Source organism: Gouania willdenowi, chromosome 24 (genome assembly GCF_900634775.1).
Source record: "Gouania willdenowi chromosome 24, fGouWil2.1, whole genome shotgun sequence".
In the NCBI taxonomy this organism is placed as follows: domain Eukaryota; kingdom Metazoa; phylum Chordata; class Actinopteri; order Blenniiformes; family Gobiesocidae; genus Gouania; species Gouania willdenowi.
This window is the reverse complement of record NC_041066.1, coordinates 11,954,121-11,971,281: the sequence shown is the minus strand read 5'-3', so window position 1 is coordinate 11,971,281 and position 17,161 is coordinate 11,954,121. Positions and strand designations below refer to the sequence as shown.

The 17,161-nt window shown below is 39.5% G+C and overlaps 1 protein-coding gene across 1 annotated transcript in view; it reads right to left on the bottom strand.

Annotated features, from left to right (window-relative positions):
• Positions 1-9,063, bottom strand: part of ches1 (checkpoint suppressor 1) — an 85,719-nt gene extending 76,656 nt beyond the window's left edge. Inside the window, exon 1 of the mRNA XM_028439755.1 lies at positions 8,711-9,063. The gene's annotated coding sequence lies outside the window, so the exon portion shown is untranslated. The remainder of the gene's footprint in view (positions 1-8,710) is intronic.
• Positions 9,064-17,161: the final 8,098 nt, after the last annotated feature.

Here is a 17,161-nt window from a genome sequence, read left to right as displayed (position 1 = left end):
CAAGCTAAACGTCAAATATCCCCTTTTCAAAACAAAAGCATCTCTTCTTGTCTTCCATTTGTTTTTAACGCTTTTGTAAATAGGGCTCCTGTTTTGAAGTTAACCAAGAGTTTAGTCAGTAGCACAATGGCGAGTCTCTGAAAATCTCTGAAATGTCGGCGTGAAATGTGTTTCCGCGAGATTTATGGATCAAATGACCACATGTTGATATGATACTTGCTTAAAAGTGTTTTCAGAACTTTCAAATGTGGCGAATCAACGGCGATATTTAGCCTCAGTGTGCTTCAAGTTTTTGTCGTTGGAGGTTTGAAATGCATCTTGGGAAACTTGCATATATACTTCAGTTAGAACGGTCATCATCCTAGACAGTATATATTCATTGAGTTTGTAGTGTATAGTACAGAGAGTGCCATTTTGAATATAGCCACAGTGTGAGAAGGAGACGATCAGGGGTCAAACTACTTGATTAATGCTTTGACCTCCATGAGAGGCAAACACCTACATAGAAGTCAAAAGGTTGTGATTTCAGAAAATGAAAAAAATGAGAGCTAACATAAAGATGGCACCATGAGGAAGCATTACGTATGATTTCATCAGAATTGAAAATTGTCATCATTGGCGTAACATCTTTTTTAGGTGTGAACAATTGTCACTTTATCATTCAGTATTGCAAATTATCATAAAATGATATTCAAGTGACAAAACTGTAGCTAGTGAAAATTGTAGCTAAGAGCTAGCAACAAGAAAGTCAAGCATGCGTTTAGTAGTACATCAACTGAGCTTTCAAACCCCCCACCTCCCCCCACCACCTAAAAAAAGCATTGTATAATTCACACTACGGCTGACAACCCTACAAGCTGATGATTTCCAACGCACTCATCTACTGGTTTCCATTACAGCTCTGCTGTATTAGAGCACCAAGACCTTTGTTTGGTTTGTCAAACTACAGCCAGTTTGACATTTCCTTCTCATATACACACACGCATTTAGTATGTGACTCCGGCACTGGAGGAAAAACCCCACAAAACTGGAACCCACTGAGGGCTCAATAATTGTATTTTCTACCAAACAGCAAAAAGTAATGAAGTCCACTCGTTTGGTATTGCTCGAAACAAAGCGATGTGAGCACTGGAACCATCATAAAATCAATAAAGGGCATTTTTATAAATCGAGTTAAATGTGGCGGCCTCTGTTTTTACCTCGCTGCCTTCCTTTAGTTAGTGATGTCACATGTCTGCTCCTCGTCTCTGTTACGCTGCACGCAATGGAACAACAACAAAAAAAAAAATAGAAAAGCCAAGAGATGGCGGCGAAGCCTATCTTTAAAAAGAAACTGCACAGCGTTGTGGAATAGTTTGGAAAACTGTCAGAGCGAGAGAGCGAGCCCTATCTCGCACGCACACATACACAGGGACTTTAGTGTTGACATCATATGAGAAGGTATTTTTTCCTCTCACACTGCCAGGGAACCGGCCCACGCATGGACACACAGACGCTGACTAAAGGCCCCAAGACTCCAGAGGGGTGGGATGGGGGCATTAGTAGAGGAACAGCTAGTGTGGGTCCCCGTTTGTGTACAAATGTCCAGCTACTTAGGACACGGCGATTGTTTTTGAGTAAAACGTGTGCGTACTTTCCATTACGAATGTGAGCCCTGAGCATGCTTATTGTCGTAAATCTAAATCCACCTCAGTGTTAAGTTATAGTGTGATTAGAGGAATGTGTTGAGCTCTATTTGTGGGAAAAGCTGCCTATTACGTGTTAGCACGTGCAACTATCATCCTCGAGTGTGTACATGTGTTCTGACAATGTGTTTATTGGCCGTTAGTAGGTAGGGGTGAACGATATTGCTATAATATCACAATTTTTTAAAATTTAAATCACGATCACAGTCTTTTTACATTGATTCTTTTAGACTAATTTGCACATGTGAGACCATTTCTTCCCTCTGTTAAACATATAAAACATATGTAAAATGTAATCTAAACATGTAAACCTAAAAAAAACAGACAATTTACACCAAAGAAACTTACATTTCATCAACATGTGCAGTGAACGTAAACATGAAACGTAATGAACAACAAAGTGCACTTTAGTAACATAAAACGTAAACACGGTAAACAGCTTATTGAAAAATACAAACTTAGTAACTGGTTATCGGTGTTAGGGCTGGACGATATAGACCAAAACTCACATCATAATATTTTTTCCTAAGATAGCGATATACGATATGTATCTCAATAATTTTATTTCAAATGAAGTCTGACCAGAAGGACAATTTTGGGTTAAATTTGATGATCCAAATACCACACAGGCACATATACTAACAAATGGCTGCACAATATGGGCCACTTTAGTGTTTTTCTCCTCTAGTGGACAGCATGTGTGAGTGAGTTCTGTAGGATGGCTTGTTTAGGGGAAAGTCTGGGTTAAAAGAACGGCAATATTGTAATTTTTCATATCCCCAAAATAGAAAACTCGATACATCTTGAATCTCGATATATCGTCCAATTCTAGGTCAAGGGTGTGTATTGTTTTCCCGTCAGTTTGGGATTGAGGTCAGGAAGTAATGAGGGAGGACAGCAAAAGAAAAAATGTGTTCCAACGAGTTGAAGTGAGTGTTCAGGTCTGCTAAAAGCTCCCAGTTCTGCCATTTCAAGAAGAAAAATTAAAGTCATTGTTGTAGCTTCAATGACGAGGCAAGAAAACAGTCTTTTCTGCTGATTTTTCAAAATCTAAAATTACTCTTTTCTCTGTGGCAACGCGTTTTAAAAAGAGAACTGGCCACTACAGCATCATCATCTTCCCCTTTTCTTTCATACACTAGCTGCCTGTGATTGTTGGAGAGACTCAGGGGGGATCAACAAAGGTCAGACGGTGGCAGACGGAGGCCAACGAGGTGATGGAGTTACAGTCACCACTTGCTAGACACTGAGGTATCCATCGCAAAAATAAGTCCCTCTCTCAGGAGGCCGTAACAAGCAGTCAGCGTGTGTCTGCGTATATAGAAAAACACAACTCCAAACGTTTCCTTTTAAGAGAATAAAAACAAGAAGACAAGAATCATTCCATAAATCAGAAGGTTTCTGAGGTCATCATCACTGGTCTTCCAACGCGCGCACACAGATTCCGGCACACACAAACTCTCAGCCACCGTGTGACATCATCGCAGCTGACGTCATCCGATTTGCTCAATGTTAATTATGTAATCTCAGGGTCCCGTCGTGTGCAGGACAGCCCCTGCTGCGTGCGTGCGTGTGTATTTCCTCTTTTTTTTTTTTTTTTTTTTTTCCGCCATCCCACGAAGGGACGAGAACACATAATTGCATTCTCATGTGTGAGAAGAGAAATAAAAACGAGGCATTTGCTGATGACCTCACTGGTAGGAGGCGGCCTGGCGTGAGCAGGCATGTGACAAGTTATGCAACGCAAAAAAAACTCCACAGACCACAAAAAACCTTTTTGCATCAGTGTGTCATCATCACTGTCGTACTCTATAAACACACACACACACACATATGCATTTATGGACATGCGCGCCACACTACATTCCCTACTTCTAAACAAAGCTTCCCGAGGACAGGAAATCCTTCCACCCACGTTCCTGTGTTGCCTGGCAACCAGAGCTAGCGTCAGCGAGCGAGCACATGCCTCTGCTGCTGAAGGCACACAAACAATTAGACACACATTGCACACAAAGTCCAACTATGCTACTTGAACTCTGTTTCTTTAAAAGAAAAAAAAGGGGGGAAAAACAGACACACTATATAACAGAGCCAAAACAGAGCAGACTGATACTCGCCATTCATCAGCTATGGATCTCTACCAAACATGACTTCACCCCCTTGTAAACACCGCACACTCCTATTTTTACACCAGCAGCCCATGGCTCTGTGTGTCCGACTGTGTCACTGGGTGTTTACGAACGTGAGCATGTGCACGGCGGCACACGGAGACAAGCGGCAATAGCTCAGCACAGTTAAGCAGAAAGAGGGTAATTGAGCCGAGGTGCCTAGCACTGCAGACAACGAGTCCATTACAAAGCAGCAGGAGGCCTATTGAAGACAATTATAACCTGGGGATACGGAGGGACATTACTCTTCCAAAGCCATCTTGACCACAGAGAACTGCTCTAAACATTCAAGCTATTTTAGCATCGTGATCGTTCCCAGGGACGACAAAGCTCTCCTCCTCGAGGGTTGAAAATTAAAAGATGGCAGCCAACAGAGCCATTAGTCGCTCACTTTTCGGCAAAAGTTCATGACAAAGCAAACCACCCGCCACAATAAAATTCAAAATTTTGAACTATAAATTCAAAGTAAACAAAGCAACAGTTAGAAAAGTTATGCTGTGAAGTTGAACCTGAGGTCTTTTATTTTGAAAACGTGTTGAACAGTTATGAAATAGTTTCCTCTAATGCAGGGGTTCTCAACCTTGGGGTTGCGAGACACTGGGAGGGGGTTGCCAGATGCCTTCGAGGAACTAGGAATATTTTTGAGACCCTTTTTCTGCTATTACACCAAATTTGCCATATCTTAAAATGTTTCCGTCACTTTTTCTTGCCATACATTTGCTGCTATTAATGCATTTTTGAAACATTACTCCCATTTAAGCAACTTCCCTGTTTAATTTTGATGCCTTTTCTGCACATTTTTTCCCCACTTTGAAGACATTTTCAACACGTGTAAACCCTTTCCACCACTTTTCCCACCTAATGTTGCATATGTTGACCCATTATTGTCACTTTTAACCTGTTTTCACCATATTTCATGCTTAATTTTGCCAATTTAACCACATTCACAATTTACATCTTTAGGATGACTATACACTATAGTGCAAATAATAGTAAACTTCCTAGATAACAGTGGATATTATTCCGATAAATAAATAAATGTGGTTATCACTGATTTATAAAACAATGGACCATCATTTTGCTGACTTTACGGATGGGCCCCACAAAGTTCTCCCCTTTATTCCCCCTTATAGATGGTCCTCTCTCTACGTGACTGTTTTTATATGTTCATGTCTGCGTTCAACAACCTTTAGATACAGTGGGGGGTCCCCTGCAATAAGAGCATTTCATTTCATTCTAAACACGCAAGAGGCCCTGTGTTTATAATCAAAGAATGCAAAAATAAACCAATAAATTACATAACTCGTTGTTGACGCCGCTAATACAGCTTTTTCTAAGCAGAATTAAGACTTTTGAATATTCTCAGAGTATGTGATTGCCTTATTTTTGCATATTGAAAAGGTGTTAATTGCTTTTTCGGCTTAAAAAAGGAGGTTAACTAGCTGCCTCGACTGTTAAACCTAACAGGAAGCGGAAGGTTACCTAACAATGACATTAATTAGTCCAACTATATTCAAAACATGGTTTCATCTGATGGGAATCAAACCCCTGACAGCAGACGTGGCTCTGAGTTGAACTGCTGTGCTAAAGCCCAAGTGTCTCCCTTCCTGATTGAGTGCATGGTGTTACATTAGTACAGCTTTGAGAAGCACAGCCAGCAGCTGAGCTTCACACAGCGTCCACAGACCGCTCTGCAGTGACTTTCACAAGCACCTTCACCCCATTCTCCAGCAGGAAACAGAAACCGCTCCATCATACCCACCAAAACACCTACACACTGGGTGTTTTTATCTTTGCCCCTGATAAAGGTGCACTTTTCATAGGAAAACTGAACCTCCCCTGACCTTGTTGAGGAGTTTTTCTTGTCCTGACGGTGCATTTTATGATTTTAGACGCACCAACATATGGCTTGCAGCCAGATCTATAGAGTACAGTGGGGGGTACAGTGGCTCTACAGGAATGGCAATCAGATATATGAAGTTTTAAAGTACGTACACTGGCCACGTTTACATGAGAGCTTTGATTCCCCTTTAATTGAGAATAAAAGTTAAATCTTCTTTAAATTGACCTTGTAAACACCTAATTCCGAATGAAAATGGCCATTCCAAATTAAACTTTGATTATATTTAATAGGGGTGTGTCGTTCCGATACCGATATCAGCCAGAAAACGAATATTGGATTTAATCAGACTGCATCTAAAACCTCCGATATGTGTTCCAAAATAAGTAATTAAGTATGTATAATTTGTGCGGATATCATATCAGCCAATACCCAAGGCTGGATTTTATCAGACTGCATCTAAAACCTCCGATATAAGTGTTCCAAAATAAGTAATTAAGTATGTATAATTTGTGCGGATATCGGTATCGTATCGGAAGTGAAACAGTTGTATCGGGACATCCCTAGTATTTAATCTTGTATAAGTTTAATTCCGCTTAAATTAATTCTGGTCATTCTGTGCATGCTCGTCTTGTCGTGATGACGCGATGGTGACGACATAATCCAAGATGGCCGCATCACTAATGACGCGCGGGTCGTCCGAAACTTCTCCGCAGAGCAGCCGTTGCATTAACCGCTTGCTGTGATTGGCCAAAGTACGGTCTTCTATCTCCTTTCTCCTCCTCAGCTGACGGAAGTGAAACCAAGAATTATTGTCAAGCTGTAAAAATACAATCAAAATAAAAGTGAAAACTGTTCCTATTATGAGCTCTTCTATAATGTAGCCAAAAAGAGTTTTGTTGTGTGTTTTTTCCCAATAGACGTGATACGTCAAGTTCGCCCCCTGTCCAATCAGAACCCTTCCCGACCCCCAGACCTAAAGCGGAATTGAAAAAAGCTGAATAAACCGGTTTTCCATGTAAACCTCAATTCTGAAATACTATTTCTATTAAAGCAGAACACTTTAATTCTGAACACCATGTGACCCTGGCCAATGTCTGGGTGGTGGTGGTGACACATGTTTTCCTGGCTGGGTCACCTTCAAGTTGTGCAAGGCTGGAATACATCCATGTAAAGATTATCCAGAAGGTCGTCGTGATGAGAAACCTGAACAACCATCACCACCACCTCCTTCCCATGGATGGACCCTACACATCCAGTAGCTCTGCTCCTCACAGGAAGCACCTTTCCGCTGCTTGACTTTGTCCGTTTTTGAGGGTGGAAGGTCAACTGAGAGCACCACCTGACCTCCGACCTCTTTCCTGCGTAGTATTGCATCGGCGATAGGACTGCTGAGTCGCTGACCTGTGTTTGTTTACCTAAAGTGAGCTGGAGCAGACCTGGGTCGCGTGTGACCTGTTTATTGAAGACGGAACGGATCGTGAGTTATTCACAAGGCGGAATCCAAAAATGCACCCTTTGGTTCCACTAACTGATTGTTCTCCATGTGGTGTGAGTGAGGGTTGTAACTTATATTTACATTAATCAGATTCCAACTACACAAAGGTGGCGACCGAGTGCAGGGTCAACTGTCTCCGAGGAGGACGGGGGGGGGGGGTTACTGCTCGGGGCGTCCATTGAGAGACAGCCAGAGGTGGAGGGTGGAAAAACTCCATTGAGCATCAGCCATGGGGGGGGGGGGTCAATATGTGAATGAACGTTTGCCATGGGGGTGAATTATGAATGAGCGGCACTCTGAGCACTCCTGGAAGACGCACCACCCACCTCCCTCCACCTCCTCCACTGTCTTTCAATTCCTCCTCATCATCATCATCGTCATCATCTGCTTTCTTTCCTAAAAGCTCCATCATCCTCTTTCCGATTTTGACTTTCTTTGCCTGCTCTTCATTTCTTCAGGATGGATTTAATCCCCTCATGCGTCTTCACTCTCTGGTCCTCTGATCATGTGTCTGTCTCCAGACCTGGGAGTCAGTCAGGGAGGAAGGGGGAGGCAGGAGCACACGCCTCTGTCTGAGAGACGACAGCACACTCTTTCCCAGCACATACATATTTACACAGGCTAACACACACACTCACATTGTAGGCCAACACACAAGCACACACACATAGGCAAAGAGGCCAGCACGTGCAAGGCACACACGCACATTAAGGGAAGGGGGCTCTTAGTCACACATTAAAAAAGAAGGGGGGGCTCTTAGTCACATTTGTCCCAGCTGTTCTGGTGTGCGTGTGTCAGTGTGTGTGTGTTCCTGCTGCTGCTCAGCCTGTGCCACGCGCTCTCCTCTGTTGCTGTGCGTCTGATCAGATCTGCCTCCCCTCAACCTGTTTGCCATCTACGGTGTGCGCGTGCACACACACACACACACACACACATCTATAAAAGCTGCGGTTACTAATCAAGCCACCATAAGCATCAATTGCAGCTTCAGAGATGCACTTAAAAATAATAATAATAATAATAATAATAAAAATCTACGAATGTACACGCACGCGCACACAACAGTGGAAGTAGAGGATGTGAGATGGCAATACCTTTAAAACCAAACCGCGTGCTACGCCCCCCACCCGCAACTCACACAACTTTATGAAACAGCTTGCAGATGCGCGCGTGCGTGAAAGTGTTTAGTGCGTGTGGTTATTACAGTGTTGTCCAAAAGTGTTTTTTTTTTAATTTTTTTTTACCCTGTATCTCCTTTTGATCCCTTCACACCAGCTCACTGCGGTCACTTTAGTTCCCCCGTAAACACACACACACACACACACACACACACACACACACACACACACACACACACACACACACACACACACACACACACACACACACACACTTAACTCGCCACGCCACTGTATATACAAAACACACAGCGTGTGCGCACAACTAAACAAACCACTTCACCAACACATGTCAACACACTCACACATAAACACACACACACGTAAACACACAAAGTCACCTTTCAGTCCTTGGTCGTTCCAGACGAGCCCCTTCCTCTCCTCGAACACACTCCGTCCGTCCTTCAGCGCTACTGTCAGTCTGTCCGTCTCTTTCTTCCACTCTCTCTCTCTCTCTCTCTCTCACGCTCTCACGCACACTTCCTGTGCTCGTGTCGATACTCGGTCAGTTCCCAGCGATCCTCTCGAGCCCCTCCATGTCCTCCCCGCCACTGGATTCTGCGAGTGAGCGTGCCGCCGTCCACACACACACGCACACGCACGCACACTGCCGCCGCGCTCCTATAGTCTCTCTCTCTCTCTCCCCGTGTTTATGTCTCTCTCCCTCTCACCTCTGTCGGAGAGAAGCTCTGCGTGTGCGTGTGCGTGTGTTTCAGCTTCAGCCAGTAGCACACAGGACTTCCCCCGGAGCCCGCGCTGGGTCCTAAAGCCGAACAGTTAGTATTTGTAAACAAAGATCGTCTATTTCTAAACCCGGAATAAAAAATACAAAACAAAAAAATTATATGTTGTTAGAAAAAAAAAAAAAAAAACATGAATAATAGATCAAATAACTAAATTAACACAATATTTTTATATGTATACAACGAATGATTAAATGAATAAAATTAAAACATAAAATAAAAATAAATGATATTTGTATTTTTTTATTTCCACTTTTATTTATTAATTTATGTTATATATATATTTAGCATTTATTTATTTAATGATCTATTCATATTTTATCATTTGTATTTTTACCACTGACATTCATTTATTTGTATTTATTTCTAATTTTTCTTTTTTTAATTATTCTTCACGTTAATTTATTTATTCATGGTCCTCCATACATTTATACAGTTGTTTAAAAATTTTGTGTGGGGGGAAAAAGGAAGAAGAAGAAGAAGAAAAAAATTAAAAACAATATGGCGATATTCGATATGCTGACTATGCTTACGTTTTTTTTTTCTTTGTCTGCATTTTTTTGTTCAGTGTTTCATCTCAGTCAGTGTTAAATCCTGTAAAAATTACAATAAATCACTTTTTTTAGACAGATATTACATTATTTATTATATATTTGAATGAGTTGCAAGGCATTCTTATTATTATATGATGTTTATTTTGTGATGAGTGCTAGAAGATGATTTATTGTTGTAATTAGCACTATATAAAGTACAACTGAATTATTATCATGCAGTTTCAAACTAACCAATGTGATATTTAATAGTTATAATATTTTAATACTAATACCTACTATTACTTATTTTACAATATTTTTTCATTATCTTACTTTATTTTATGATGTGCTTCCTGTTCCGTTTCCCCAAAACGGGCCGAAAGGACTCTTTTCTGGGGAGTTTGCATGTTCTCTTTGTGCTTGTGTGGGTCTCTCATGCATAATCTGTTGTTCCTCACTATTAAAATGGAAAATAAATAACTTTTTTTTTTCAACAACAAAATTATTAGTTCTTGTATTACATTTTATAATAAATGTTACAGAAACAAAGCACTAATTTAGACAAAATGTTTTTCCATAAACCCTTTGACATATTATTCATCACGTATTGTGATAAAGCCAAACATTGCTGCTACTCTAATTCAGTCTTAAATGCGCTTAAACTGTTCTTATTGTGTATTGCAAATTAACCAGATATTGCAGGGTGGCATTCATTCATTCAAATGAAACTGAACTTAAAATGCTTTCAAACACTTGCAACGATATTGCTAAAATGAATTGAATAATTTGAGGCAACAATATTAATATAAGATATGAATTGAATAAATATGAGATTTTAAACGAATGAACCCCAATCAAACAAAAGCTGATGCCGTGTGTGGCGAAGCATTAGATGCGGGTGAGTATTTCTGTACCAAGGTGTGATGCTCATTTAACACTCACATGTCTTTCTTTTAACCACCAGTGAGTTGTTTTGACTATCTACCTCAGTGGTCGCTATGGCAACAGCAGGGCAGAAGCGGAGGCTGGGAGTCATGTAGGGCTGTAAAAGCCAATGTGGATGGAGGATGCAGAGGGATGCGGTCCTCTGCACATGATTAGGTCTGAGCACTATCACACCTCTGTATGTTAGGGTCATAATAAATCACTGTTTGGAGCTCTGCCATCTGTCATGTAACACTGATTATTTAAAATTCAGTCCAAGATGATATTGTCTCTTCTCCAAAAACATTTTTTTTTTTTTTTTTTTGAAACAAGGATTTACACGGTATAGAAGTAAAAACACTCAAATTATAACTCCTGACATTTTTTCCTTTAAATTTCTGTCAGAGTAAGCACTCTTTTTAATCACACTCAACCTTTGGTGCAGCCTTCCTCCTCATCCTCTCAGCCCTTCCTCCCTCTGTCTGTGTCCTGCTTCAGAGCGTCATCGGGTTGCCATAGCAACGGCCCGCCTTAAGGGAGACGGGGATCAGATCATTGAGGACCATGGGATCCAGAAAACAGTGGTTTTTTTTTCTCTGGGGTTTTTTTTTCCCTTCTTTTTCCACGAACACAGGAAGTGGTTAACCCTAAACAGGAAGTCTATAAGAGCCTGAGCTGCTCTGCGTGACTCTACAGGGGGGAAGTTTATCAAGAGTTGCTGTTTGGAAAGGCCTGTAATCCATTTTAAGCCCTTCAAAAACATAAGTTCTGCATGTCTGCTATCCCCAGTATGTCGTTAAAAAGCTCCAAAACTTGATTGGATATGCACAATGGACTTCTTTGAACTGTAAACATGGAGCCTTCATAAAACATCCAAGCACAACTTGCATGAGCATTCTTGCACTAATGGATCTGACAGACATGGCAGTGATTGGCCCTCTAAAAGCCCATAGTGAGGAAATCCAAATCTAGCTTTTTTTTAATTCATGGTTGAGGGAAACATGAGGTGAAAAGCACTGCGGTGTGCACAAAACACACTGAGGAAACTATTGTGTTTGATAGAGATCAAAAGGAATCTTTGGGAGAGTGAAGTGCCACACTGCTTCTCTGTGATTATTAGTGGGAGGCCATGTGTGTGTTGTGTTATACCTCCAGGGCTGCATTAAGCTGAAGTGACAGTAGAGATCTGTACGATGACTTATAAAGTTTGCCACTGAGCCTGATTTTATCTGCGCGCGCCAAATACAGGAGGAGAGGAGATGAGGTAAAACATGATAATGAGGCTATAGTGGACGTTGAGTTGTGGGGTTCAGAGTGTAAAATCACTGTCACTGTTTCATAGCCGACATATTTTCTCACTTACCTCACGTTTAGCTCATTTTTCTTTCATTTGAGACAAATTCATGTTAAACAGCATGTTCTGTATCATTGTTAAAAATAATTCTAAATGTAAAAGTGAAATCTAAATGTAAAAATGAAATCTAAATGTAAAAGTGAAATCTAAATGTAAAAGTGAAATCTAAATGTTAAAGTGAAATCTAAATGTAAAAGTGAAATCTAAATGTAAAAGTGAAATCTAAATGTTAAAGTGAAATCTAAATGTAAAAGTGAAATCTAAATGTTAAAGTGAAATCTAAATGTAAAAGTGAAATCTAAATGTAAAAGTGAAATCTAAATGTAAAAGTGAAATCTAAATGTTAAAGTGAAATCTAAATGTAAAAGTGAAATCTAAATGTTAAAGTGAAATCTAAATGTAAAAGTGAAATCTAAATGTAAAAATTAAATCTAAATGTTAAAGTGAAATCTAAATGTAAAAGTGAAATCTAAATGTTAAAGTGAAATCTAAATGTAAAAGTGAAATCTAAATGTTAAAGTGAAATCTAAATGTTAAAGTGAAATCTAAATGTAAAAGTTAAATGTTTAAGTTAAATCTAGATGTTAAAATTAAATCTAAATGTTAAAGTTAAATCTAAATGTTAAATGTAAATCTAAATGCTAAATGTTACATTGGTCACCAAGTGTAAAGCTAAATGTTTAGAAATTACACAAAGTGGGCTGGCCAGCACCTGTCGATCACAAGGCCCCGCCCCCCTCCATGGTCTTTTGTATCCTCTGTGTCTTCATCACTGGCAAAAGTGAGTTGACATACAGCATGCCGTTACTCTCAGCAAATCTAAATCTGTTAAGCTGTGTGAGAGCAGTTGTCCATACATTCCCTCGACTGATGTGCAGCCCATACACCAGTCAATACCTCTCTTTTGAGTTTGTCAGTTTGGAGCAATTGACCTGCCCACTTTGCATCATTTCTAAACATTTAGCTTTACACTTGGCAACCGATTTAACATTTACATTTAGATTTAACATTTAAATAAAAAATTTAGATGTAACATTTACATTTTAGATGTGTACACATTTTAACATTGAGAAGAACAAGCTGTTTTACATGAATTTCTGTCTCAAATGAAAAAAAAAAAAAAAAAAACGAGCTAAATGTTTAAAATGTTTTGACTATGAAAGAGTGAGAGTTTTTACATTTGTCACCCCATGCTCAGATTCAAATGCAAGTGCGGAATTTCACGACATTGGTCAGATGAGGAGCACCCTCTCATCATTCTATTAGTGGCAGTAGTGTTTGCTCCGTGTTGTTTTCATGCACCAGCCGCTCCTCTGAAGTCTCTCCAGAGTGTTGGGCATCAGTAATGACGTGTTTACCGCTTTTATTTATGTGTTCCTGACATTTTGGCCATTTTACCACTTTGGCTTTGCCTTTTATTATAACTTCACAGAGACACAGCACATAATAGCTTTGGATATTTCAACCATTTATTGTTTAAATGTGTGGGAAAACTGTCTCGTGGACACACACTTTTATTTTTTTAAATAAGCTTATACAAATTATTGATTGTTACCTCCATCAACAAGGTGATATTTCCACTTGTATTTGTTTGTTTGTTTGTTTGGATTACGTCAAAAGTACTTAACATATTTTACCAAAAAAATTACCAAAGATAGACCTTATGTGTTGAACAATTCAGTTACATTTTGGAGGAGATCTGGATCAATATACTGAATCTCGATTAGTTTGAAAAATGAAAAATCCCTATCTCTCATCATTGGTGAAATATTTCAAAATCATGCCCATAAATTTGGACCTACTGTGTTGTTATTATTGGGGATATACATTTCTTCCAAGCCTGTAAATGATCATGGTACCGTAACTGACAATATCTGGATAAGAGGAGGTTTGGCACTTGGCTGAGGTTTGCACTCTGAGTGTTTGTCTTAGAAATACATTTCTAATTGTTTCCATTTACCCCCTGCAATAGGCTTGAGTATCTCAAAGGGCTACACGTACCCCATGTTGGGAATTACTACTTTAGTACAATTAATTAACATAGGGGTTTCCTGGAAATCAATTAAAAGTCAAGGTTAAGGGACTGCTCGATAAAACTGAAGGTCATAACACTGCCTCTCAGCTCGAGGATACCATTGTATCATCCATCCATCCCTAGTAACTATGTATACATCCAACCATCTATCCATCCATCCATGGTAACTGTGTATCCATCCATCCTTGATAACTGAGCATTCATCCATCCCTGGTAACTTTATATCCATCCAACTATCCATCCATCCCTGGTAACTACTGTATATATCCATCCAACCATCTATTCATCCATCCATTAATGGTAATTGTGCATTCATTCATCCCTGGTAACTGTATATCCATCATTCAACCATCCATCCATCAGTCCATTCATCCATCGCTGATAACTGTATATCCATTCATCCATTCATCCATCATCAATCCATCCATCCCCAGTAATTGTGCATCTATCCATCCTTGGAAACTGTATATCTAAACATCTATCCATCCATCCATCCATCCATCCATCCATCCATCCATCCAAGGTAACTGTGCATCCATCCATCAATGGAGTGTGATTGTGAGTGTATATCCATCAACCCATTCATCCATCAATCCATGGTAATTGTGCATTCATTCATCCCTGGTAACTGTATATCCATCCATCCATCCATCCATCCATCCCTGGTAACTGTATATCCATCCATCCATCCATCCATCCCTGGTAACTGTATATCCATCCATCCATCCATCCATCCATCCATCTCTGGTAACTGTATATCCATCCATTCATCCATCCATCCATTCATGGTAACTGTATATCTATCCAGCCATCCATTCATGGTAACTCTATATCATCCATCTATCCATCCATCCATCCATCCCTGGTAACTGTATATCCATCCATCCATCCACCCCTGGTAACTGTATATCCATCCATCCATCCATCCATTCATGTTAACTGTATACCCATCATCCATCCATCCATCCCTGGTAACTGTATATCATCCAGCCATCCATTCATGGTAACTGTATACCCATCCATCCATCCATCCATCCATCCATCCATCCATCCATTCATGGTAAATGTATATCCATCCAACCATACATTTACCCATCAATCAAAAAAAGGTTCAAGGAATCTTTTATAGACATCCATCCCCCTGCAGAGACAAAACTGAGTCTAGCCTTCTTTCAGCAAATTGTTGTTAAATTGATCTATAATTGAAAATGAAAATGAAAGTGTTTCTATCATAGGTTTCTCCATTGATTTATTAGTCTGAATCAGGGCTGTTAAGATGTGTTCCTGGTCTGAAGCGCTGCATTCAAACAGATATTAGATGTCTTTCTGTTCCGACACACTTGTGGGAGAGAGTCATTTCCAGGCTTTCTCCAGAACTTTCTCCAGATTCTGTTACGTAGGAGCCATGTTTGGACACCAGGGCCCTAAATTATTACCTCAGTCAAATTTTGATCATTATTGAACAGTTGATAGTTTGCAGTCCAGGAAACCTCTGGTGTGAGGCTCCTTGCTATTTATCCTAGTTTGGGGTGAATATATGATCCAGTTATGAGTAGATTTTTCAGAGTGGAGAGTTTGGAAGATTTCAGCAGGGATTCCATCTGGCAGCAGCATGCTGAACCTTTCTATGGAGTGATACATTGCATAAATGTGCAATCTCTACCTGAATAATGACATCTGATTGTGGATATTTGCAAATGCACCTACTATTATTAAAGGTCAATAAAGGCTCCTCTCATTTCAATTCTGCCCACAGCGGGACAGGCACCTGTAATACTCTGTAGGGAATGTATTGTACAAGCCTGTAATTGTTACCAGTTGGCTTAAAATTACTTTTTTTTTTTTTTTTTTAGCAATTAATTTCTTTATTTGTCATTGTTCTCTCATATCAGCTGATACATTGTTTTGGGTGTATAATTAGAACCAAGCTATTTTGCAACAAAAAATGGTATTTATAGATAAAAAAATATGGATTTACTGAACCGGAACTAAAAATATAGGTTTTGCAAGTCCCCACAGTGCATGCATTTGATCAGGATCAGAATGTCCTAATTAACAGCAAAAATATTTTCTTAGTGACTTGAACTCAACCAGTTATTGCTTTTTGCACGTGTCTAAATTTGTGTTGAACCTCAGTGCACCGTGCACAGAAACTTTGCATCATAAGATTATACAGTACTTATCTAAACCCCCAAATGTCCAAATATGAGTTATACAACTGCTTGTGTCTGGTTTCTGAGGAAAGCTTCCTGTGCAAATGTTTTGCACAAAACTAATATTTGATTAGGGGACAAATATTTGGTGTTCCAGTTTTACAGGTATGGTTCAGCAGGTCTTTTCAAGCTAAAAGCACTCAAGTTCATGGTTAATGTGGCACAATACAGATTTTAATTTGAAAAAAATTCTTCCTAAATGATTACAAGATACGTATCTACTCTAACTCATGGATCCCAAAACATCTGGGTTAGTTAGCAGGGTGTTGAAAATTCTGTTTCCTTATGTGGAAATTTTTTGGAATCTTTTATTGTGAAAAAATGACAATGTCCGCCAATCAATGTCTTACATGAGTGTTTTATTGTACATAAAGAAATACAATCAGTTAAACAAGAGCAATGTTCTGAGTCAACAGGTGTCAAACTTGAGATTACACTGATAATTCAAACTCTTCAAACTAATATTAAACTGTCTTACAAATATTACTTTGTACAAACAAGTTTCTATTGGACAGACCTTTGTACATTCATGAAATACATGTTCTACAACTTAATTACTTCACATTACTTCATGTGACCTTTTGCTCTAGCAGGCTGGACAGTAGTAGAATTGTTAGCAATTGACTTCCAAGGTAGTGCTCTCTTGTAACGCTAGCACTTGTATTGGCCTCTGATTTCCTCTAACAGTCCAAAGTCATGTATGATGTCATCTAAAGTGGCCGTACGATTGAATGAGTGAATATAAACATACAGTAAACGTGTTAGTGCTACGACAGACTGGTTTCTAGTGGATCAGCACCAGCAGGCTCCAGTTACAGATACTGTAAAATGTGCATGATCAACTACTTCCATGAATAAAAGCATGCTGTGGATTGCTGTTGTCGATTAAAGAAAAAGTTTTGTTGTTCTGAACGTAGCCACAATATGATACTTTATGCTTTGCCTGGTCTCTGTTAATGTAAAAAAGAGTGTCAAAAAAGACTGGTCAAA